This window comes from Rutilus rutilus (assembly GCF_951802725.1).
Source record: "Rutilus rutilus genome assembly, chromosome: 24".
NCBI lineage: Eukaryota > Metazoa > Chordata > Actinopteri > Cypriniformes > Leuciscidae > Rutilus > Rutilus rutilus.
This window is the reverse complement of record NC_140228.1, coordinates 4,021,557-4,047,441: the sequence shown is the minus strand read 5'-3', so window position 1 is coordinate 4,047,441 and position 25,885 is coordinate 4,021,557. Positions and strand designations below refer to the sequence as shown.

The following is a 25,885-nucleotide window of genomic DNA, read 5'->3' as shown; positions in this document are numbered from 1 at the left end:
ATGAATAAATGTATAAATAAAGTAATAATTCCAGCGCTCAAAAGGAGGGACAGGCTTAGATATGTATCCGACTTATTGATCAATGCAGAAATAGACTGTTTTCTATGAAGCCAGTGTTTTCATCATTTAAGTACATTAAAATAATATGGTAATGTAGCAGATTGGGAATTTCTCTTTGTTTCTCCCCCTGGTGGAGAACTGAATTATCTGCCCAGTGAATTTAGTGGTGTCAGGTAACCGTCTGGTGACTAATTACCATGATTGCACTCTAAATAAAAATGCAGCATTCAAATGGCTGGGGATGTTACTTTTTGCATCCTGGTTGCCTGTTCCTAGTGGAGTCGTGTGGTTCGGGGCATTTAGTCTGCTCCTTGCGTGATCAGGTATGTGAATGAGCGGAATATGGAATGTGATTTTATAATATCAGTGTGTAATTTTAAAGTTTGTGTCCTGCAGTCACTACACAATTTGAGTGCAGCGAGAACCTGTACAGTCGTGTTAGAATCATTGAAAACGCAGTGAGTATGATCTCTTTTCTGGTGGATCGTTTCATGTTTATAAAAAAAAGTTAATTTCACTGCTGTGTGTGCGTGCAGGTTGGAAGGAACGTGCATAACAGGCTTGCTTCCAGCTCTGAGCGGTGTAAGCTTATCTTTAATGGCAAGACGCACGGCCCTGGATTACGCTGCTGTTTTGTTTCTATTTTGAATGTTGTTTTATTTTCATTAATGTCTTTGTTTTGTGGTATTTTCTTTTATTAGTAATTGTTATAATCTGTATGATTTTGATTTCCTTTCTTTGTTTATATAATTTGTAATTAATGTAAGCGCTCGGGTCTCCTGTGGCCAATGGTAGAAAGGGTACTTTGCCCACCTCTCTTTTTGGGGGTATTGTGTTTAACACTTGAGTGTGAGTTTCTTATTCCCTTTCTAGTGTGCAACACCAGTGTGAGTGGTTGGTTGTAGTGAGCGATTACTGTTTGGGGTGGGGCAGGATTCTCTTTCCCTGTTAGTGTCTTTTGACGACCCAAGTGCTGCCCGTAATGTTTAAATCTTTATTTTTATTTTATTTTAAGTACCTTTTTCTTGTATGTGTTGGTAATGTAAAAGGTAAATGTATTGAAGGTACTTGTTAGTGACTGTCATGTGCAATAAAACAAAAATTGTTTTAATTGGCAGAACTGTCTCAGTCCTCTCTGGAAAGAACGAACCTGGGGTTTAGATTTTCTGAGTACTAGTATATCTTGGGGTGAAAGTCCCTAGGTGGCGTAGTTGGCTACAGTTAAGACTTTGAGTATCTTCACGTGAGCTTTTGCTTATCTTAGTTCTAATCTTGCTCTCCGCCTCACCATCGTGCCACAGTAAGAAATACCAGTTTCCAATATCATGACACTGTTCATCTCACACACTAACAAATCAATGCATTTTCATCAAAAATATCAACGCATTGTGCAGCATATTGCTGTTAAACCCACTGCTAGAGGAAAACCTTAGCAATATCCATATGCAGAATTATCTTATTAATGATCAACTAAATGCTGTGAGAATATGAGCTAATGTTTACTGCAGATATAGATCTTCATACATGTGAATAAGGTTGTTCTGAAGGGAATGAGCCAGTAGAGGTCAGTGATTATCTTCATTATCTGTCAGATCCTCTTCTTTGAGCGGATGAACTGCTGGATCATCAGGATGAGAGTCGAGGTCTAAGAGCAGCGCTGGCCTTCACTGGTGTGTGTTCATACAGGACTGTGTGTGTTTATACAGTGTAAGTTGATACTGTACTGACTGATTGATAAGGAGCAGAACCTGCCTGTAGTTTATAAAGAGATTGATCAGTGTTTTATGATTTTATACTTGTAATTTGTCAGTATTGTAGTTGTTTCTTAGAGTATAACCACATCTTGATCCACATGTTGAGTCTCAAATAAAAGCAACTAATGGAACTTTGTGCATTTTAATCGATGTCCCACAGTGATTATATTCACTAGTTCTCATGAAACTTTATTAAAAGGCTTCAGATGCAGTCGACAGTTAACTTGCTCTCGACTGTATTTGACAGATCCAATATGGCGAACGGCTGATAGAGATCTCAGTCATATCACTGATCTAGAAGACCACAAAACCTCAAAGCTGTGCAGAGATCAGTCAGTCGGTCAGTCAGTTTCCACCATATTTTTATTCTCCCTAAAGATATGAATATGAGGAAATTTAAAACAAATATCACTGAGACTCACCCTTATGAAAAGAAAATATATTTCCCATGTGAATGATCAATATATTAAATGGTTTAACAGTTTATTTGAAAATATACAGAATAATATATTGTGTTAATATAGCCTATAACAATATATTTAATAATACATAAGGAATTGCCACTTTTTATATATTGAAAAATATGTAATATACCATAATGTATGTAATTTTATATTCAGTAATACTGAACTAGAAATCTGTTGTAACTCATTCCGTGAATGTGTGTGTGTGTGTGTGTGTGTGTGAACATACATTTACATTTGTATGGGAACATGTATGTTCAATATGTGTACACAATAATTAATAATATTTTATATTTATTAATATATAGCCATGGTCAATCCGTATATTGCAGTATATTGAAAAATATAAGCACTAGTTTCCCATATATGGAAATGTATTATGTAATATATCGCATAATATTTTGCAGTATATTCCCATATATATTTTTATTCTGTAAGGGCAGGGACACTGGTGGACTTTGTCTAGTTGTTTCTCTCAACATATGCTTTTATTTCTGACCTCTATAATCTAATAAAGAGTTTAATTTAGATGGTTTTATTTCAGATGCAAGTGTGACGATGTTATTTCAGATCCTCCTTTGAGCAGCTGCAGTTTCAGTTCAGTCACTGTGACTCTGACTGACGGAGGTTTTTGTACGACTCTTTATCACTGTGTGAATGTTTCATCACTCTCACAATAACTACCAGAACTTTGTACTCTGCAATGGAAACTCTGACAGTAATAATGTCCAGCATCTTCAGTCTGGACTCCACTGATGGTCAGAGTGAAATCACTGTTAGATCCACTGCCACTGAATCTAGATGGAGTTCCTGACTCGAGGGTTTTTACATAACTAATCAGGAGTTTAGGAGCTTCTCCAGGTTTCTGGAAGTACCAGAATAAACCTTCATCCCCATCATCCCATCTCCTCACATCACTGCTGGTTTTACATTTGATATTCACAGTTCCTCCTGGTTGTTCTGCTGTTATTGAGGGACTCTGAGTGACGGTGATCTGTCCTCTACACTCTGAAACACAACAAGAAGAAAATACACTCAAAACTTTGACAATATACTTGAAGAAATGAATTAATATCAAACTTGTGCTCCACAAACCTTGAGCAAACGCTGTGAGAGTCCAGATGAAGATGATGATGAAGGTCATGTTGATGAAGATTGTTGTGTGTGTCAGTGGTTAAACTCACAGCACTATAAACACTCTCACACACTGAAGATCTGATCAATATGCAAACACACTCCACATCATTTACCTGAAGACAGAAGAAACACTCACATTATGTTTGTGCAACAGCTTTGTATAGATGTTTATTCACTTGTTGCATTATTTTGGGCTGAGCTAAAACACAATAATGAGTGATTTGATGAAGACACTAAATGTTCTTGATTGACTGTAATAGTGGAGAACAGCTGCGTTCAGCCGAGAGACGGAGGAGAGAAACACCTGTTGTTTGAGCATCGGTAACTCAGTGCTTGTTTGTTCTTTATCTCTCAAAATTTGAGACATGGTTTCCACATTTGTCTGCTAGAAATATAACTCACTTGGACATGTACAACACAATCACAGATTATGTGAGTTATTGTCAAACACAAAGAGGTCGTTGTTGAGACATAACCCTGTCCTGTTGTAACTCAGGCTGGGGATCGATGGAACAATGAGAGATAATTTGCTGAAATAAGATCCACACAATCTAAATGTGTGCAAGAATGTGTTTGAAGAACAAAGAATAATCAGTTTTTAATAAAGTCATGTATTGTATTTTTTAAGGACTTCAAATTTAGCACAAAAACAACTGCTGTGTGTGTTTGTGTGTGTGATCATGTGTGTGTGTTCTCAATTCCTGTCACACAACAGTTCAGTCACTAGCTATGTTGCCATCCAGCCATTTTAAGTGAATTTTGGGATTGACTCACATAAAAAAACGTCGGATGGAAATGCCGAGATGAACATCAATTCTAAAAATGTGCAGAAAAAATCGTATGTGCTCAACTGAGGTGATGATGTTTTTATCCGATAAGAAGACATGCACATAAACTATAATGGAAACATGTTCATAAATCCCTCAATGTGCAACAAAAACTCACATGATTTTGTCTTAACAGGGAATGTGATTGATAACTGGAATCATCTTAAGGGTTTGGTTGTAATATTTTTAATGAACTGTTAAAACTATCCTCACCGCAAACAGCCGTAACATAGCTAACTGTTTTAGCATGTGGGTTTGAAGTTATGAGTGTAAAGCATCAAATTAAACTAGAGAAATATCTACTTTAGATTATGCAAGTCAAATGATCTACAATACAATGATTGTTCGGCAAAAAATAATCTTTATAAAAATAATCATTTTTTACTTTTCCTCCTGAAAAATTGTTTTTGGTCATAAAACGTACAATGTTGATCACAGTCACATGATGCGGTGTGTGATATTGATGACATCACCATAGCTCTGACGTGTCAAACTGACCCAGTGTTACAACTCCGGTCTCCCCTAAATGTGAAATGAAGCTCTTGGGGTTTGAACATGATCTGCTCTATTCTGAGACCATCACAATCACTAAACCTGACAATGCAAATGAGATTTTCACCTCAAACTCACAGTTTCACTCTTTTACTGGTTCAACGCTCTGAACTGGAGCAGTTTCACTTCTGATGATGAAGGGATGAGACCGTTATGAAGTTTGAGTGGTAGATTATATGACTTGTATGACTTATATAACGTAATGAGACTCTTCACTGGTAGATCACGTGTGACTGGACTAGAGGAGTAAATGTAGATGTTGATCTGATTCAATTCACGATTCATAGGTTTTTGATTATTTTCAAGAAAGATTTCTTTCTTATTCACTATGATATATTTTGAATTGAAATTCACAAACTAATTCACAGAGTGCAGATAAGTTTTCAATTTAAGAAGATAAGTTTTCAATTTAGATTTAAAAATAGCAATTGAAGGTGCAAGACAATTGGGTCCATAGACGAGGAGCGGCAACAGCAAAGGCTCTATCTCCCTTAGATGTTAGACAGGAGCGAGGGATAGATAAAAGAGCCCTGTCTGAAGATCTTAAAGATCTAGTGGATGACAGAGGAGCAAGACGATCTCTTAAGATATAATGGAGCTTGATCATTAAGAGCTTTAAAGGGACACTTCACCCATGGGAACATTGATCTTTATTGAAAGTGGGTCATATATGTAGTCGAAATGTAAAATTAATTTTGAATTTGGTGCCTTCTTGGCCGAGGAAAGAAAGAAAGTAACTTCAGGACGCATTTGTATGAAAGACACCAACTCCCACAATGCACCACATTGCACAGCTGCGCAAGCCACTCCCACTAATCCAGAAAGCGCATATCTGCCTAAGAGAAATAACTCTTCCGTCTACAAGGCTAGCTACCACCAGAGCTTGAAATTAATTTCACACAAAATGTCTAGTTAGTTGGCGAACTCATTAGTGAATTACTCTTCATTTGTATTTCTTTCGAAGTGGTGAATTATTGCATTGTAACGTTACCTGGATGTTCAGTCAGATGCGGTGCGAAACTAGGATAGTTCACAACACAAACGTCCGTGTCCTCGTCTGATTCACAACACAAACGTCCGTGTCCTCGTCTGATTCACAACACAAACGTCCGTGTCCTCGTCTGATTCAGAGATTTCGCCCAGGAGAAGTTGTCATTGTTGAAATTCTTTGCCACAGTCGGACTCTATCTCTGTGTTCGTAGCGGTTCGTAGTTGCATAGTGAGATCACCGGCGCCACCAGTCCGCCCTAACCCGAGCCAGTCCGGGCTCCTCGTCCGCGGCAGGCAGGTCTTCTGCCTCGGCTGCTCTTCGCTATAATGCGGCTTGTAAAGGTAGCCACAAACACCTGATTCAAGCATCAGACTTCTGAAATCCTCTTCCTCTATATCATATTGAGCACTCTCCTCCGCTATTGTCATAACTTTACATCTGTCTCCACAGCGCCTGTTAGCTTAGCTTCCAAACAAGATGGAGGATATTGCTTTTAGTTTTCAGAAAGTCAAGTCCCACCCACTGATCTGTAATAGGGCTGTAGCGTGAGCGGTTCCCGCCCCCTGGGAAAGATGAGGAACGAGTGTCTGTAGTCTCTACACTTTTCAATGAAATGTGACTTCCTGCTTATTATGACGCAAAATGATGATTTTTACGTCATAATAAGCAGGAAGTAAAACACTTAAATCCTTATTTCTCCCATCTCATGGAAAAATGGATGAAAAATCCACATTTATTATAATATATGACTGGGTTTCTAACAATACAAAGCTTAATGCAAATGGGTGAAGTGTCCCTTTAAAAACATATATAAGATATAATGGAGCATTAATAATGGAGAGCTTTAAAAACAAACAACAGAATTTTAAACTGAATTCTAAAATGGATCGGGAGCAAATGAAGCGAAGCTAAAATTGGGGTGACATGATCGTATTTCTTTGTCCCGGTCAGCAGCCTTAGAGGCATTTTGCACCATCTGGAGGCGTGCAAGTGATGATTGAGGAAGACCCAAATACAATAAATTACAGTAGTCCAAGCGTGAGGTAATAAAAGCATGAATAACCTTCTCCAAGTCTTGGAATGACAAAAATGATTTAAGTTTGGAAATTGACCACAATTGATCAAAACTATTCTTTACAACAGAATTAATTTGTTTAGATAAACATAATTCTGAGTCAAGATTGACTCCAAGGTTCCTGACCTGAGAGGAAACTGAGGGGAAATGGTTACCCAGCTCCTTAATAATAGGGCCAAAAACAATAATTTCTGATTTGTCCTCATTAAGTTGGAGAAAGTTAATTGATAACCATTCCTAAATGTCCCGGATGCAATCCATCAAGGTCTGAATGTAACCGCCAGCTTTCAACGGCAGATACAGCGGTGTATCATCGGCATAAAAATGGAATAAAACATTGTGCTTCTTAATAATTTCCCCCAACGGACGCATATATAAGGTTAAAAAGAAGCAGACCCAGAATAGACCCCTGAGGTACTCCACTAATAATAGCAGCAGAAGATGAAGAGAACTTGCCTATCTCCACAGAAAAAGACCTCTCTTTAAGATATGATCTAAACCACTGTGAGGCTAATACAGAATAAATGCTCTAAACACCTAAGAAGAATATTATGGTCTACAGTATCAAAGGCAGCTGTAAGATCAAGTAAGATCAATACAGCATTTTTACCAGCATCAACTGTAAGTAAAATGTAATTGATCACTTTTAGCAAGACAGACTCTGTGCTTTGATGGGCAGTAAAACCAGATTGAAAAGGTTGTAATAACTTGGCTGCATTTAAAAACAAGTTCAATTGAGACAGCACAACTTTATCTAAAAGTTTTGATAAAAATGATTATTTAAGACAGGCCGATAAATATTAAAGCAACCCTCATCCAGACCTGTTTCTTAAGCAGAGGCTGAACAACCGCATGCTTAAACTATTTAGAACTAGATGAATTAATCAACACTTGGACGCTGGGGCCAATAGGAAAAGCTGCTTTTAATCTCTGATGGAATAGTGAGAGATTGAGTGGGGTGGTAGTTATCTTTGTAAACTCCACCCTCTAGCCCCAAAAACCGGTGTCGTGGTCGAAGGGAATTCAGCGTGTATGTGAATTCAGGCGCTTCTGGAAAAATCACTTTAATTTATTAAACACTCTCAGAAAAAAAGGTACAAAAGCTGTCACTGGGACAGTACAGTACCCTTCAAAAGGGTTCTAATATGTACCATTTAGGTACTAATATGTACACGTTTGGTACCAATATGTACCTTTGAGGGACTTATATGCACTCTTTAGGTACAAAGGTGTACCTTTTGAAAAGGATACCGCCACAGTGACAGCTTTTGTACCTTTTTTTCGGAGAGTGAACAGTTGATTTCTAATTTTAATTCTGACTCCATGAATAATTTAATCTGACTTCAAATTTAAGTGACTCTTTGTTTTTTCAAATTTTCTATTTTAACAGCTGATCCTCAGATTAGTTGTGATTTAATTTAGAACAAGGATTATTCTGGGCATCTCATAATCTCAAATATTCATTCATTAAGGACCCGGTGTCGCTTTGAGACGTCACGTCGCAAATGTGCGCTCACGATCACAAACTAGCCAGTCCTGAAATAGTCAGAGGATGCAGTGCAACTACTTTACCCTAAGCGGCCGCTCACTGCTGACTCATAACAAAGGTGTAATTTTTTTTAAATATTTGCGAGCTTGCAACGTGCTAAGTCAGTGATAGTCAGAAATCGGAAGGTCTCCTTAATGATATGCCCCATGCTCCATGCCTTCGGTTTGATCTATCCTGGACAGAGACAGAGAGATGAACAACCATATGAGAATAGATAAACCAACAATTATCTAAAATAATGATCAAAATCATTTCTTATCATTTCTGAAATTAAGTTCATTTTTGTGTTTCTTCACTGTTGAGTGTGAGAGTGAGTGAGCAGCTGCAGTTTCAGTTCAGTCACTGTGACTCTGACTGACGGAGGTTTTTGTACGACTCTTTATCACTGTGTGAATGTACGATCACTCCCACAATTACTATAAGAATTTGCTCTGCAATGGAAACTCTGACAGTAATAATGTCCAGCATCTTCAGTCTGGACTCCACTGATGGTCAGAGTGAAATCACTGTTAGATCCACTGCCACTGAATCTAGATGGAGTTCCTGACTCGAGGCGGTCTGCATAACGAATCAGGAGTTTAGGAGCTTCTCCAGGTTTCTGTAAGTACCAGAATATATAATGAGCTCTACTGTAATAAACATCACTGCTGGTTTTACATTTGATATTCACAGTTCCTCCTGGTTGTTCTGCTGTTATTGAGGGACTCTGAGTGACGGTGATCTGTCCTCTACACTCTGAAACACAACAAGAAGAAAATCAGCAGAATAAATGAATGATCTTTGCTAAAACAAGTAAATGTAAAGTAGTAAATGCAGTGAAAGTGAGTGTCACCGTTGAGGAGCAGCAGCAGAGAGCAGAAGATCAGTGTGTGTGTCCTCATCTTTACTGGGAATGAGTGAAACTGAAGGACAGAGATGTTGGATGAACAGTCTGACTGACAGACGCTGATATTGAGCTTCAGTCTCAGGGGTGGGACACAAATTCAAAGCCGTTTCCTCTCAAATGAGTCTCAGTCACGACAGAAGAGCAGAAATGAGGAATATGACAATGTTAAGAAGTTCATTTTCCCTCATCAAACACTCAATAATAGTTTGTTTCTCTGTGATTCACTCTTGGCAGAAAACTGCATGTCGGCAGTAAATAATCAAATCAGTTTAAAAATAATAATTATTAATTATTATTATTATTAATCTAAGGTGGAAACAGGCTTGAATATTTCTTTTTCTGATCTGTCGTCTGCTCTGCTTTGTGTGTTTCATACACAACTGTACGTGTGCTTTATCATTCAGTCATAATTTTATTACAATTCAATCAACATAGTTTGAAATAAAATAATAACTTCATGTGTTTGAGTCCATTTGTCTTGTTTTCATTTCAGGTCTTTCATTGGATCAGGGCTTTTGCTCACATATTAATAAACTTCAGCGAAGCATTAAAACACCTGCAGATTCATGATGAACCTCACAGAGATTATGATATAGATTGAAGATAAACATGGGGAAGCGAAATAAACCTAAAATTCTTGGGACAGCAGCATGTGTCCAAATTTTAATCTTAACCGTTCTATTTCATCAGAAACGATCTGTAAACAGGGCTTTAAGTGTAAAATACCGAACTTGTCCTTTAATGTCAGTAAGTTAAGGGGTGTATAATGCCCTTTTCACAAGATGTAAAATAAGTCTCTGATGTCCCCAGAGTGTGTGTGTGTGAAGTTTTAGCTCAAAATACCCCACAGATATTTTTATAGCATGTTAAAATCATCACTGTTTGAGGGTGAGCAAAAACACACCCTTGCAAATGAGCTGCTGCTCCCGGCACAGGGGGCGGAGCTTCAAGAGCTGGTGTGTGTGTGTGTGTGTGTGTGTGTTAGCAGTTCCAAAAATTTCAAAAACGTTAGAAAAGTGAAATCATAAATAAATGTATTAATAAAGTAATAATTCCAGCGCTCAATAGGAGGGAGAGGCTTAGATATGTATTCGACTTATTGATCAGTGCAGAAATAGACCGCTTTCTATGAAACCAGTGTTTTCATCATTTAAGTAGCCTATATTAAAATAATATGGTAAGAAATGCCAGTTTCCAATATCATGACGCTGTTCATCACTCACACTAACAAATCAACGCATTTCATCGAAAATATCAACGCATTGTGTGGCATATTGCTGTAAAACCCACTGAGGAAAACCTTTCAGAGGTGAGAATTGTGTTTATATGTAGAACTCAATAAGCAATATCCATATCCAGAATTATCACATTAATGATCAAATAAATGCTGTGAAAAAATGTATGTGTGTGTGTGTGTGTGTGTGTGTGTGTGTGTGTGTGTGTGTGAGAACATACATTTACATGGGAACATGTATGTTCAATATATGTACACAATAATTAATAATATTTTAATTTTTTTTATATAGCCATGGTCAATGCATATATTGCAGTATATTGAAGAATATAAGCACTACTGTAGTTTCCCATATATGGAAATGTATTAAATGTAATATATAGCATTATATTTTACAGTATATTCCCATATATTTTTGTTCTGTAAGGGCAGGGACACTGGTGGGCTTTGTCTAGTTGTTTCTCTCAGCGTATGCTTTTATTTCTGACCTCTATAATCTAATAAAGAGTTTAATTTAGATGGTTTTATTTCAGATGCAAGTGTGACGATGTTATTTCAGATCCTCCTTTGAGCAGCTGCAGTTTCAGTTCAGCCACTGTGACTCTGACTGACGGAGGTTTTTGTACGACTCTTTATCACTGTGTGAACCACTGAATGCTCTCAGGCCAGTATAAACTCATACAGTAATAATGTCCAGCATCTTCAGTCTGGACTCCACTGATGGTCAGAGTGAAATCACTGTTAGATCCACTGCCACTGAATCTAGATGGAGTTCCTGACTCGAGGGTGTTGGCATAATAAATCAGGAGTTTAGGAGCTTCTCCAGGTTTCTGTAAGTACCAGGATAAACAATTTCCACTGAACACATCTCTGCTGGTTTTACATTTGATATTCACAGTTCCTCCTGGTTGTTCTGCTGTTATTGAGGGACTCTGAGTGACGGTGATCTGTCCTCTACACTCTGAAACACAACAAGAAGAAAATACACTCAAAACTTTGACAATATACTTGAAGAAATGAATTAATATCAAACTTGTGCTCCACAAACCTTGAGCAAACGCTGTGAGAGTCCAGATGAAGATGATGATGAAGGTCATGTTGATGAAGATTGTTGTGTGTGTCAGTGATGAAGTGTTAAACTCACAGCACTATAAACACTCTCACACACTGAAGATCTGATCAATATGCAAACACACTCCACATCATTTCCCTGAAGACAGTCACTCATTAACAGACACAAAACAGACTCTTTTCTTCCTCAAAGATAATTCGATTCTAAAGGGTTAAAAATACATTGAAAGAAAATAACATTTGGCTGGTATTTTGGCTCCACTTTTTATTTTGGTACTAATTGATTTTTGTCTAATATATTGTTAAATGAACAGCAATATTTCCAAACTGGCATTTATATTCTTAATAGTATTTCCTCTTAATGATCAGCTCTGTCTGATACTTCAGGAGTAAAAAGGTTTATAGAAATTAATTATAAAGTGATGTGACACACAAAGTCTGCTTAAGGTTTTATTCAGAGTCTTAAACTGTAGTGAATTCAGTTCTTGTGTTTCTTCACATCTGATCTTTGATTTAACAAAGCGAGTTTCAGTGAAGTTGATCATGAAAATGACACTTCAAATCTATAATATAACTTCTTTCATTGCTTTAGTGATCACAGGCTTTGTGAAAACTCTTCTCTAAAAACATTCAGATCAACTTTTTGAAAGTTAAAGCTGATAAAGTGAATCAAACATTACAGAGAAACATATTCTTCTCTTTCTAATGCTGTTTCTTTTAGACTCTTATTTGTCGTTTTCAGTCGATTCTTGATTGTAAAATTAACACTTGATGACCTGAAATTAGTTTTTGTCTTCGTTTTCAACTTGTTAAAACAATAAATTGTATAATTTATATGTTTTGTTCAATAAAACTGGATATTGAGACTGAGAATATCAAAGATGACACATTTACAGACAACAGTCTTTATGTTTCTGCATCGACTGAAAGTGGAACTTGATTGAGTTTTTCTGGCAGTTTGAAACTCAATGATATTTCCTTTGTGTCATTTTAGTTTCAGGTCTTTCATTAGATCAGGGCTTTAACTCACATTTTATAAGTAAACTTCAGTCAGTGGAGCATGAACACTCCTGCAGATTCATGATGAAACAAGAACATGCGGACAAATCATAGATATAGTTTTAGATAAATGTAATAAGATAAAGAGATAAGATAAAGTATTTAGTAAGTTAAAAACTCAATGAATGCTTTATGTTTCATTTAATATCTATGAATAACTTGACTGTGTGTGTGTGTGTGTGTGTGTGTGTGTGTGTGAGCAGCAGCAGTTTCAGTTCAGTCACTGTGACTCTGACTGACGGAGGTTTTTGTACGATTCTTTATCACTGTGTGAACACCCAGCCATTGTTGATCCAGTGTGCACTCATACAGTAATAATGTCCAGCATCTTCAGTCTGGACTCCACTGATGGTCAGAGTGAAATCACTTTTAGATCCTCTGCCACTGAATCTAGATGGAGTTCTTGACTCGAGGGTGTGGGCCAAATAAATCAGGAGTTTAAGTTTAATAGCTTCTCCAGGTTTCTGTGAGTACCAGAATATATGATTTCCATTAAGTGAATCACTGCTGGTTTTACATTTGATATTCACAGTTCCTCCTGGTTGTTCTGCTGTTATTGAGGGACTCTGAGTGACGGTGATCTGTCCTCTACACTCTGAAACACAACAAGAAGAAAATACACTCAAAACTTTGACAATATACTTGAAGAAATAAATTAATATCAAACTTGTGCTCCACAAACCTTGAGCAAACGCTGTGAGAGTCCAGATGAAGATGATGATGAAGGTCATGTTGATGAAGATTGTTGTGTGTGTCAGTGATGAAGTGTTAAACTCACAGCACTATAAACACTCTCACACACTGAAGATCTGATCAATATGCAAACACACTCCACATCATTTCCCTGAAGACAGAAGAAACACTGTTTTGTCTTTTAGTGTCTTTGCTAATAAACTTCTGTGGATCATTTTCAGAAACAGAAACTCATGATTTACTTCATGTTATTTTGGGTCGATCTTCTCGCTCTAAACACTGTTTTAATGATCAGTTTCATTCAGACTTTGATGCTGAGAGAATTTAATACCTGAGCTGCAGATTTATATCATCCATGATACTGTATAACAGGTCAAAGGTCATCCAATAGAGAATGACCATCTAAATCTGGCTGAAGATTTCATTATAAAGCTTTTGTTTCATCATAAAGATGTTTTCATCTTTTTTTTTTTCTTAAATGATCTGATGAAACTGTATGATGTGTGTGTTTTTAAAAGAAGTTTTAAGGTTTTTATTTGGCAAAGATATTCTTAATTTATCACAAAATGTATTATTGAAAAGCTTAACCTAATTTCAAATCTCATTTATTGTCACATTTAATTCTATTTTATGGATTGATTACACCAATTGATGTATTAATTTTTTTTATTATTATTATAAATATGCCATACGATGAGACTGATTTTCACTTCAGTTCAATAACCCTGATGTTGAGAAGATCTGCTGTTGAGTCTCACATCAGTGTGTGTGTGTGTGTGTGTGTGTGTGTGTGTGTGTGTGTGTGTGTGTGTGTGTACTTGTTCAACTATCTTTGTGAGGACCAGTTTGAGTTTTAGACCATTGGAGTGAGGACAAAGAGAGTAAAGAGAGGACATGTTGGCCGGTCTTCACTTTCTGAGAGCCTTTAAAGGCCTGTTTGAGTCAAGACTTGGTTTTAGGGATAAGGTTATAATGAGGTCAAGGGTCGGTTTAGGGTCAGGGGTTCAGGTTAGGCACTTAGTTGTGATGGGTAAGGTTAGGGTAAGCGGCTAAAGATTGCATTGTGTCAATAAATGTCCTCATAAAGATAGATGTACAAGAATGTGTGTGTGTGTGTTCATTTGAGTGTGACGGAGGTTTTTGTACGACTCTTTCACTAGAATGAAACACTGTGGTGGACTTTCGGTGGAGGAACTGAACTGACGATCAGAAGCTGTAAGTCTTTCTTAAATTATCTATAAAAACGTATGATGTGTGTGTTTTTAGAAGGAGGTTTAAGGTTATTTAACAGCATTTGCCAACAATATTCTTAATTTATTACAAAAATACATTATTGAAATGCTTTATTTGCTTTACTTTACTTCAACTCTTATTTATTGTCACATTTTAGTCTATTTTACTGATTGATTGCACGCATTCATGCATTTAAATTTACTGTAATATTGTCTGCTATATTATGAATGTCATATTTGGTGATATTCTATGTTTATTACATTTCAATCCATAGTTCACATTCATAATGTTTTACATTAGTAATTTCACACATAATATGTGCTAACATTTCATTGTATTTTCAGTTATTGCAATGTTTTCAGTTATTTCTAAATATATTTAATTTGACACAAAAGTTGGATAATAGACAAAATAAATGTCATCAGTTCATCATCAGGCAAAAAGAAATTTATTTGATAAACTAAATTTAAACTAAGTTTACTTATATTTCTGTTTACAAGGAAGTCTATTGAATGGTGATTAAACACAAATAATATATTGTGTTAAGTTATATTTAACTTAGTTAAATCTAGATAGTTAAATCTATTACCAGTTTTCAGTGTATACAGTAAAGCAACAAACCCTTTACCAATTAATCATTTTTACCATAGTATTTTTACAATGTACAATATTTAGTAATACTGATTAAATGGAGAATATTTTGAAACTAAACTCAGGATAGTGTCTATGAATGAAAGCAGTGAGGTGAAACTACAGTAAAGATGAAATGATTGTGCTTTTTACTGTATTACCATCAGACAAAGAGAAATTTAGTTAAAGAGCATTTTAAAAATCAATCATTTAAACTATTAAGTTTGCGGATGATTATGATTGTGTCTTAACACAAGAATAAAAAAAAATCATAATTGAAAATGGGCTGAAAAATACAATTAATTCTGAGTATCAAAATAGAAGAATATTTTTAAAAATACTTTTGTAATACTTTATTCTAAATCTTATGAATAAATGTATTTTATGTGGACAATGTTTTTAAAAATTTGATTGAGATTAAAAGGTTCTGTAACAATTCTGAGGAAATTCAATATTTTTTATTTATTTAATCATTTATTTAAATTTTATAATTCATATTAATATTTTTAAATGTAATTTTTAATTTTATATAAATAATTTAACATCTTATTATTGCTAACATTTAGTTCCTTTTGACTGCAGATTCTTTAAAATCTATTCAATAATTTCTTCATATATAATTGTGTCTATAATTCTTGGTAAATGTAACTATTAAGGGCTTTTTTAAACGCATGAAACAAAAGTTGTATAATGTGGACAAAATACATATAATTTTTTTATAATTTTCATCAGACAAAAAGAAACAGTTGAAGAGCATTTTGAAAATTAATCATTTAAACAATCAAATTTGCTGATGTTTATGATCGTGAGTTTCTGAATAGCAGAATATTTTCAAAATACATTTAATATTGAAATGATCATTTTAAATTAGTTTTCTAGATCTTATAACGACATCACAATATAACCATCAATTTACTTGGACAATGTTTTTCAAACTCATTCTGTGGATCATTTAAAATGTAACTTGTATATTTTAATCAAATGATCACTCATGAATGTGTGTGTGTGTGTGTGTGTGTGTGTCTGTGTGTGTGTGTGTGTGTGTGTGTGTGTCCAGCGGGTCCCTCCGTGTCTCCCTCCGTGTCTCTGCTGTCTCCCTCTTCTCTGCTGATCTCTGGAGACCCCCCCGCTCTGCTCTGCCTGCTCAGCTCTTACTCTCCACAGGGGGCGACGGTGAGCTGGACGCTGGACGGGTCAGAGGTCACCGAGGGGGTTCAGACCAGCGCAGAGAGCGAGCGGGACGGTCTCTACAGTCGCAGCAGCGTCCTGAGCCTCAGCAAAGCACGCTGGGAAGCCGCAGAGCGCTTCGTCTGCAGAGGAACACATGCCGGAGCTGCTCACGAGGCCTCGTTCCTCAAGAGCTCCGAGTGCTGATGTTTCTCCAGTGAAGACCAGCGTATCTGAGCGTCACGTGATTTACAGCTCAATACTGAAGCAGTCTGTCAATGTGCTGCCATTGCTGTTCATTCAATAAAGCTTCATCTGAACGCAAGCGCACATTTGTGTTGGACTGCATCATTGATCAGTGTGTCGTTCCTTCAAAGTCCTGCACTAAAGTTTCAGCGGCTTTTGATTGATTGGAATTAGGGGTGGAACAATAATTACAGTGGATAGTGGCAAAATGTCTCGTATTATTCACCCAAAATGAAAGTTTAGGAAGTTTACAGGGTTTTCGTGTCACTACTACATTAAACTACTGTATATAATGTTGAATATAATGTATAATAATGCAATGGGGGAATATTTGTGGGTCCTGATAATGCCAAATGTCTGATGTTACCAGTAAAAAGTGGCCTACATTATTTTAGATATATCTAGTCAGAGACATCAAGCATATTCGTCTGAAATAATTCAGTATTTTCATCTTCAGAATCATGAATATTGTTATTCTGGTGTCTCTATTGTCCTGCATTGGGTTATCAGCACCAAGTCCAAGCCTATTCATTTACACACACAATGTTAAACCAAATTTACCATTTTGATGGAGTATGGCAATAATATGGTATTGTGAGTTCAGGATGGTGACATAAGGGTCTCGTTACACCCCTAATTGTAATAGTTGAGAACAGCTGCATTCAGCAGTAAATGTGAAATGAAGCTCTTGGGGTTTGAACATGGTCACTGGAGACGAGCTGCTCTATTCTGAGACCATCACAATCACTAAACCTGACAATGCAAATGAGATTTACATCTCAAACTCACAGTTTCACTCTTTTACTGGTTCAACGCTCTGAACTGGAGCAGTTTCACTTCCGCTGATGGAGGGATGAGGCCGTTATGAAGTTTGAGTGGTAGATTATATGACTTGTGTGACTTATATAACGTAATGAGACTCTTCACCGGTAGATCACGTGTGACTGGACTAGAGGAGTAAATGTAGATGTTGATCTGATTCAATTCACGATTCATATGTTTTTGATTATTTTCAAGAAAGATTTCTTTCTAATTCACTTTGACATATTTTGATATTGAAATTCACAAACTAATTCACAGAGTGCAGATAAGTTTTCAATTTAAGAAGATAAGTTTTCAATTTAGATTTAAAAATAGCAATTGAAGGTGCAAGACAATTGGGTCCATAGACGAGGGCCAGCAACAGCAAAGGCTCTATCTCCCTTAGATGTTATACGGGAGCGAGGGATAGATAAAAGAGCCCTGTCTGAAGATCTTAAAGATCTAGTGGATGACAGAGGAGCAAGAAGATCTCTAAGATATAATGGAGCTTGATCATTAAGAGCTTTAAAAACAAACAACAGAATTTTAAACTGAACTCTAAAATGGATCGGGAGCCAATGAAGCGAAGCTAAAATTGGGGTGACATGATCGTATTTCTTTGTCCCGGTCAGCAGCCTTAGAGGCATAGCGGCACCATCTGGAGGCGTGCAAGCGATGATTGAGGAAGACCCAAATACAATGAATTACAGTAGTCCAAGCGTGAGGTAATAAAAGCATGAATAACCTTCTCCAAGTCTTGGAATGACAAAAATGATTTAAGTTTGGAAATTAACCACAATTGATAAAAACTATTCTTTACAACAGAATGAATTTGTCTGAGTCGAGAATGACTCCAAGGTTCCTGACCTGAGAGGAAATTGAGGGGAAATGGTTACCCAGCTCCTTAATGAGACTATTCCTCAGTTTTGGAGGGCCAAAAACAATAATTTCTGATTTGTCCTCATTAAGTTGGAGACAGATAATTGATAACCATTCCTTAATGTCCCAGATGCAATCCATCAAGGTCTGAATGATATCGGCAGCTTTCAACGGCAGATACAGCGGTGTATCATCAGCATAAAAATGGAACATTATGCTTCTTAATAATATCCCCCAACGGATGCATATAGAAGTTAAAAAGAAGTGGACCCAGAATAGAGCCCTGAGGTACTCCACTAATAATAGCAGCAGAAGATGAATAGAGCTTGCCTCCACAGAAAAAGACTTGTCTTTAAGATATGATCTAAACCACCGTAAGGCTGTACCCTTCATACAGAATAAATGCTCTAAACGCCTAAGAAGAATATTATGGTCTACAGTATCAAAAGCAGCTGTAAGATCAAGTAAGATCAATACAGCATTTTTACCAGCATCAACTGTAAGTAAAATGTCATTGATCACTTTTAGCAAGACAGACTCTGTGCTTTGATGGGCAGTAAAACCTGGTTGAAAAGGTTGTAATAACTTGGCTGCATTTAAGAACAATTGAGACAGCACGACTTTTTCTAAAAGTTTTGATAAAAATGATAACTTAGAGACAGGCCGATAATTATTAAAGCAACCCTCATCCAGACCTTGTTTCTTAAGGAGAGGCTGAACAACCGCATGCTTAAACTATTTGGGACTACCCCAGTGTTCAAAGATGAATTAATCAACACTTGGACACTGGGGCCAATTATAGGAAAAGCTGCTTTTATAATCTCTGAGGGAATAACATCAAGTGGGGTGGTAGTTATCTTTGTAAACTCCACCCACTGGTACCAAAAACGGTATCCGGTGTCGTGGTCGAAGGGAATTCAGCGTGTATGTCTTTTCGGGCGCTTCTGGAAAAATCACTTTAATTTATTAAACAGTTGATTTCTAATTTTAATTCTGACTCCATGAATAATTTAATCTTGACTCCAAATTTAAATGACTCTTTATTTTTTTCAAATTTTCTATCTTAACAGCTGATCCTCAGATTAGTTGTGATTTAATTTAGACCAAGGATTATTCTGGGCATCTCATAATTTCAAATATTCGTTCATTAAGGACCCGGTGTAGCTTTGAGACGTCACGTCGCGAATGTGCGCTCACGATCACAAACTAGCCAGTCCTGAAATAGTCAGAGGATGCAGTGCAACTACTTTACCCTAAGCGGCCGCTCACTGCTGACTCATAACAAAGGTGTAATTTTTTTAATAGTTGCGAGCTTGCAACGTGCTAAGTCAGTGATAGTCAGAAATCGGAAGGTCTCCTTAATGATGTGGACCATGCTTCATTCATAGTGCCTTCGGTTTGATCTATCCTGGACAGAGACAGAGAGATGAACAACCATATGAGAATAGATTTAGATTTAGAATTATCTAAAAAAAAAATGATCAAAATCATTTCTTATTATTGATATTAAGTTCATTTTTGTGTTTCTGTTGAGTGTGTGTGTGTGTGTGTGTGTGTGTGTGTGTTTGAGCAGCTGCAGTTTCAGTTCAGTCACTGTGACTCTGACTGACGGAGGTTTTTGTACGACTCTTTATCACTGTGTGAATGTATGATCACCCACACAATAACCATCAGAATCTGTTCTGCAATAGTAACTCTGACAGTAATAATGTCCAGCATCTTCAGTCTGGACTCCACTGATGGTCAGAGTGAAATCACTGTTAGATCCACTGCCACTGAATCTAGATGGAGTTCCTGACTGGAGGCGGTTTGTGTAATAAATCAGGAGTTTAGGAGTTTCTCCAGGTTTCTGTAAGTACCAGGATAGAGCGGGTTTTGCATTACCAACATCATCATCATCATCATCAACATGACAGCAGTTTGGATCTCTGTTAAATTTACAGGTTACAGTGACTGATTGTCCAGTTTGAGAGAGCAGCTCTGAGGGAGTTTGAGTCACTGTCTCCTGCCCAACAGATTCTGACAAGAGAGAAAGATTAGAAATCACACACACTTTTACAACCTTATATCTTCACAACACACTTAAAGATAACGAGTGAATAACGTTTGTAATCTTGACTGACACAAACCTCGACATAACACTGCCAGCGTCCAGATCAATATGGTGATGAAAGTCATTTTTGTAGGTTGAAGGTTCAGTTCTAGTGAAAAACAGTTGTTGATCATGTTTGATGTTTGACAGAGTTATAAACACATGCAGAGCACTGAAGCGTGTGTCGCTCATGTAAAACACACTCTATGCAAACGCTTCAGGAGTCACAGATTTAAGTTGGTGTTTCATTGAGACTTTACAAACATTTCATGATTTCACATGTTAATATGATCCTTTATTGATATAAAGCAACATAGAGCGCTGTTTAGTCCGAATATCAGACCAGCATGATGATAAGTGAGTGTGATATTGCTTTTATACAAAAGCTTAATGAATAAGAATCCATTATTGAGTATTTTACATTTTCACGAGTTCACATCTACATATAATTAATACAATAAGTTTATGCGTATTTGGCGTGCTGTCTGGGGGGAGGGCTCCGAGCTCGGAGTTAGGCCCGAACCCAAAGTACTCCCCCCAGTTGGTAAGTGTAGATGGAACTGGAAGTGTAGATGGAACTGGAAGTGTAGATGGAACTGGAAGTGTAGATGGAACTGGAAGTGAGGAGATGGGGTGGAGGAGGGATGCTGACAAACTTTCAATGAACAGAGATAGGTCTGCTGTGAATTTATACTCTGTCATTGAGTTGATTACTGATTAATCTCCAGCTGTGCATAATTTGGTTAATTATCTGAACCTGCTCCTCCCGAACTTTGTTAAATAAAACCTCATTTAGTAATTTAGATTGCCAGTTACTTTGTCTGTTTCTGTTTGGCCAAATGAAATATTTCCAAATGAAGCCACAGTAGAATAAAACAGTATTTGACAAAAGAAGTATGTCTAAAAAGAGTAGGCAAAAAGGTGATAAAAAAAGAAGAAATTGCTGAATTAAACTTTTAAACGTATTGGGTTTCAACATACTCAAATATCTACTGATACAAATATAAAAAATAAAAAAACTTTAAAGCGGTTCAAATGTTGACTTGATACTAAGATGCAATTATACATGGTTTATACTCTATTAGAGAAATGGATTATTATGATGAACATATTTAGACAGTTTGTGAACCCTGCTTTGTTTTCAGACAGTTTAATATAACTTTTTTAAAAAGTTTAGTACAAACGCTATACTGTCACTCATCAACGGCAGCTGTCACTGTTGCTAGGCGACAAGAACAATCCTCTATAGAGACCGTCCCATTTCACACTCGGTCCTTCACGGCCTTCGAAGGATCCAGACTCTGAATCGGGACGCATCCATTGACTGAGATTCCCTCGACTACAGATTTTTCAAGTCGACTAGTAGTTGTTCATTTCATTAGCCGATTAATCGCTCGTGTCTTTTAATAAGCCATATAAATCATATTAATGAGCCTTTAATTGCCGATATATAATACATCGCCTAATCAGCACTCAAGTGCACGCATAAAGCTTGCCACAGCGCACCGGCAAAAGTAATGATTATGAATGTGTCCTGAGAAAACTGCAAGGAGAATGTCTAAACATTTGAATAGTTTATTGATAATGTTTTCTGTGTTGTCGGCTGCAGAGATTTAGTCGACGATGCTCGTGATCTCCACAGTGCGGATTTCATACGGATTACATATTCTGAGAATATTTGTTTGCCACTTGAATTGGTGGACAATCACTTGACATTTCAAGCTTTCTATAGATATATGTCTCGTGTTTGTGAGGCAAGTATACACTGAGTTTTAGTTCATTTTTGACACGCTGCAGTTCACAGAGAACGAGACGGCAGAAAACACTTCCTGTTTGTTTCCTTCAATTTTCTTGTTATTATGAGTTTACACAAATAAAAGTAGACAATTTAGTTTCGAATGATGTGTTACTCTGATCTGAATGACCAAAAATGAAGTATTTGAAGTTGTTTCAGCTGTTATCAGGAACCAATGCAGGTAATTGTGCCGGCGCCTCATGTCAGTAAAGCGCTATACTTCAGCTTCCTCACTCCACACACACCCTGGAGATGCGCCTGATAATAGCGCACATTTATCTAGGTTAACGTTAGAGCGAGCAGCCATGTACAATTGCTACTACTGACATGTTTCAAATGATAAGAAATATTTAAGGTCGATGGAAGAAAGGATTGTGTTTCCTGCCTGACACACTGTAATTCCCACAAACAACCGCCATTTTTTTTCTGCGACTAACCGGCGAATAAACTTGACTAAGCCTCTTCTGGTCGACTGAAGAGTAGTTGAATATGAAGGAGCAGCTCTACACTCAATTCAGTCTCTTGTCGCGTAACGATGAAACTTGCAGAAAGAGTCTCTGTAAAATCCAGCACTAAAGCTGCAGGTTAAACACATCTGTGTGTGATGATGGAGGATCTGCTTCTGTCACGAGACTCGACTCCAGCTCTGAGTATCGCTCCACTTATTCACTGAATTACAGTGTTTTACAATTACTAACAAGCGTTTACCAATACTTACAGTACTTTTTCTAAACTCTTAACACAGCAACACACATGATCATACAATTACAAAAATATATTCAGACACCTTCAACATTTCTCACATTATCAGTTTATCCGCTATAGTTTAGAAAATGGTAATAAAATATGACAAATATTAATCTGTATCAATTCATCTTGATAATGTCAGATAACTTTGAGCAAAACATGATCAGGTCAAAGTGTCTGAATCATTTTTGGTCCCAAATGTTTATAAAATTTACTGGTAATCACTTTATGAAGAACTATTGGGTATAATATATCACAGTTTACTTTATTTTGCTATCCTCACTTACATAAATGAACTATAGTGTATTGCACACACTAGTAAAAAAAAAAATCTACAAGATGATATATCTGGTGTCTGAATAATGTTTGGTTTGACTGTAGAAAAGACTCTCAGTTTGTTCAGTTTCTTCTTGAGTGTAATTCGAGACATTGAATGTTTGTCAGTAACACTGTAAAGATGGTTATGGTCTTAATAGTATTTCTCTTAATGATCAGCTCTGTCTGATACTTCAGGAGTAAAAAGGTTTATATTTGTAGAAATGAAGTATAAAGTTATAATAGATGGAGTGATGTGTGGAGACAGCTAGCTTCAGTTCCCAACACCAGCTTTAACAAAAAAAAAAAAAAAAAAAAAAAAAAAAACACCAGCTTTAACAACGACCGAAAACAACTCAATGTCAAACACTAGTTTTATTCTACAAATGTGGAGGATTTCAAGACTTCAAGAGGGAGCAAGGCCAAAACAACACACACAAACCCTCGGACTATTAGGGAGAAACTAACTAAACTACAAAAATAAAGAAAAGTAGGGTAGAGTGGGGGAAAACGCCCCCCTGGGGTAAAACGCCCCCCTACTGTTTTTCCCCAAATAACCACTAAAAGTAGTCAAGATACATTTTTACTGTTGCTATGCACTACGTTGATAACGGGGATATACAAATCTCTATGGAGAAGCTGACACCAGCGACACATTTGAAGAGAAGAGGATTACATGGTAAATGCTATAATTTTCAGATATTAGTAAATAAGTGTTTAAGAGAATATTGTTCTGCAGGATATCGCAGTGATGTATGATAGATGAATAGTGAAATCTGTAGTTTGAGATCATATATTATTTATAAGGAATATAATTATATTTTAAAAATTAAACATTTTTTTTTTAAACTCATAGCTTGAGGGGTAAAACGCCCCCCTGGGGGCATAGTTTCTCTATCATAATTACTATAATAAAATATTTCTGTCTATCAAATCCTTTGTTTTACACTTAATGCAGTATAACTAGGTGGTAAAATCAAAATATTTGAACAAAACATGAAAAAATTACCTCAAGTGAGCATTAACTATAGTTAGCTTGCTAGCACAGTTAGCTCACTGAGGGAAGGTAGTTAATTTAGCCTATTTTGAACATTACTGAAATAAATATTAATATATATACACATGTTGATACATTACTTGCCTTTTACCTTTAGAGATTAAAAACTATTGTCTGTTAATTTAGCTGTTGATCTATGAAGCAAACTGGTTGGTAAGTAAGGGGGCATTTTACCCCACCTTGGGGGGCGTTTTACCCCACCGCTGGGGCAAAACGCCCCCTTTGTACAAAAATATTTTCAGTGAAAATACTAATTAATTATGAAGGCTGAGCAATTTTAATATTTGGTGAATAACTCCTGCTATAGTCACTCAAAACCAGGATGGCAATTCTAATCACATTTATGTTTTGTTTCACTGTAATGTCACATTTTCCTTAAGGGGGGCGTTTTCCCCCACTCTACCCTACAATAAAAATACACTAACTCTCTAACGCTTAAACTGGAGAAAACCAGATATAAAGGAAATGGCCGACTCCACATCAGCTTCAGTCGCTCTTCTGCGCCGCTTTATGCCTTTCATTCTAGACTGTGTGTGTGTGTGTGTGTGTGTGTGTGTGTGTGTGTGTGTGTGATTTTATTAAAACTCAGTCATTAAATAAAATATATTTGTATCTTTGAGTTCTTCTTTGTGTCATTTTAGTTTCAGGTCTTTCATTAGATCAGGGCTTTAACTCACATTTTATAAGTAAACTTCAGTCAGTGGAGCCTGAACACTCCTGCAGATTCATGATGAAACAAGAACATGTGGACAAATCATGAACCTTTAGTGTTAGATACATTTAATAAGATAAAGAGTGTTATAGATTCATTTAAATATTTAGCATGTGAAAAACTGAAATGAATGCTTTCTATTTCATGTAATACCAATGAAAATATCCTCACTGTTGTGTGTGTGTGTGTGTGTGTGTGTGTGTGTGTGTGTGTGTGTGTGTGTGTGTGTGTGTGTGTGTGTGTGTGTGTGTGTGTGTGTGTGTGTGTGTGTGTGTGAAAGTGTTTGAGCAGCTGCAGTTTCAGTTCAGTCACTGTGACTCTGACTGACGGAGGTTTTTGTACGACTCTTTATCACTGTGTGAACACCCAGTTACTGCTGATCAAGTGTGCACTCTGACAGTAATAATGTCCAGCATCTTCAGTCTGGACTCCACTGATGGTCAGAGTGAAATCACTGTCAGATCCACTGCCACTGAATCTAGATGGAATTCCTGACTGGAGGCGATTGGCCCAATAAATCAGGAGTTTAGGAGCTTCTCCAGGTTTCTGTAAGTACCAGGCTAAGATATCATCAGAACCATCATTGTACACATCTCTGCTGGTTTTACATTTGATATTCACAGTTCCTCCTGGTTGTTCTGCTGTTATTGAGGGACTCTGAGTGACGGTGATCTGTCCTCTACACTCTGAAACACAACAAGAAGAAAATACACTCAAAACTTTGACAATATACTTGAAGAAATGAATTAATATCAAACTTGTGCTCCACAAACCTTGAGCAAACGCTGTGAGAGTCCAGATGAAGATGATGAAGAAGGTCATGTTGATGAAGATTGTTGTGTGTGTCAGTGATGAAGTG

At 36.8% G+C, this 25,885-nt stretch overlaps 1 long non-coding RNA gene and 3 gene segments (V, D, J or C); 1 reads left to right on the top strand and 3 right to left on the bottom strand.

Annotated features, from left to right (window-relative positions):
- Window positions 1-1,625: 1,625 nt before the first annotated feature.
- On the bottom strand, window positions 1,626-3,422 carry LOC311283997 (Ig kappa chain V-III region PC 7183-like). The segment is given in 3 exons: window positions 3,374-3,422; window positions 3,053-3,286; window positions 1,626-1,675 (listed from the first exon to the last, which is right to left on the bottom strand).
- Window positions 3,423-9,137: 5,715 nt separating this feature from the next.
- On the bottom strand, window positions 9,138-11,626 carry LOC311283996 (Ig kappa chain V region BS-5-like). The segment is given in 4 exons: window positions 11,578-11,626; window positions 11,212-11,490; window positions 9,242-9,311; window positions 9,138-9,144 (listed from the first exon to the last, which is right to left on the bottom strand).
- Window positions 11,627-13,374: 1,748 nt separating this feature from the next.
- Window positions 13,375-16,712, top strand: LOC311284485. The gene is made up of 2 exons (XR_014626228.1): window positions 13,375-14,567; window positions 16,273-16,712. It is a non-coding gene; the product is annotated as an uncharacterized lncRNA (long non-coding RNA).
- An 8,665-nt stretch (window positions 16,713-25,377) lies between these two features.
- Window positions 25,378-25,848, bottom strand: LOC311283995 (Ig kappa chain V region 4135-like). The segment is given in 2 exons: window positions 25,800-25,848; window positions 25,378-25,712 (listed from the first exon to the last, which is right to left on the bottom strand).
- Window positions 25,849-25,885: the final 37 nt, after the last annotated feature.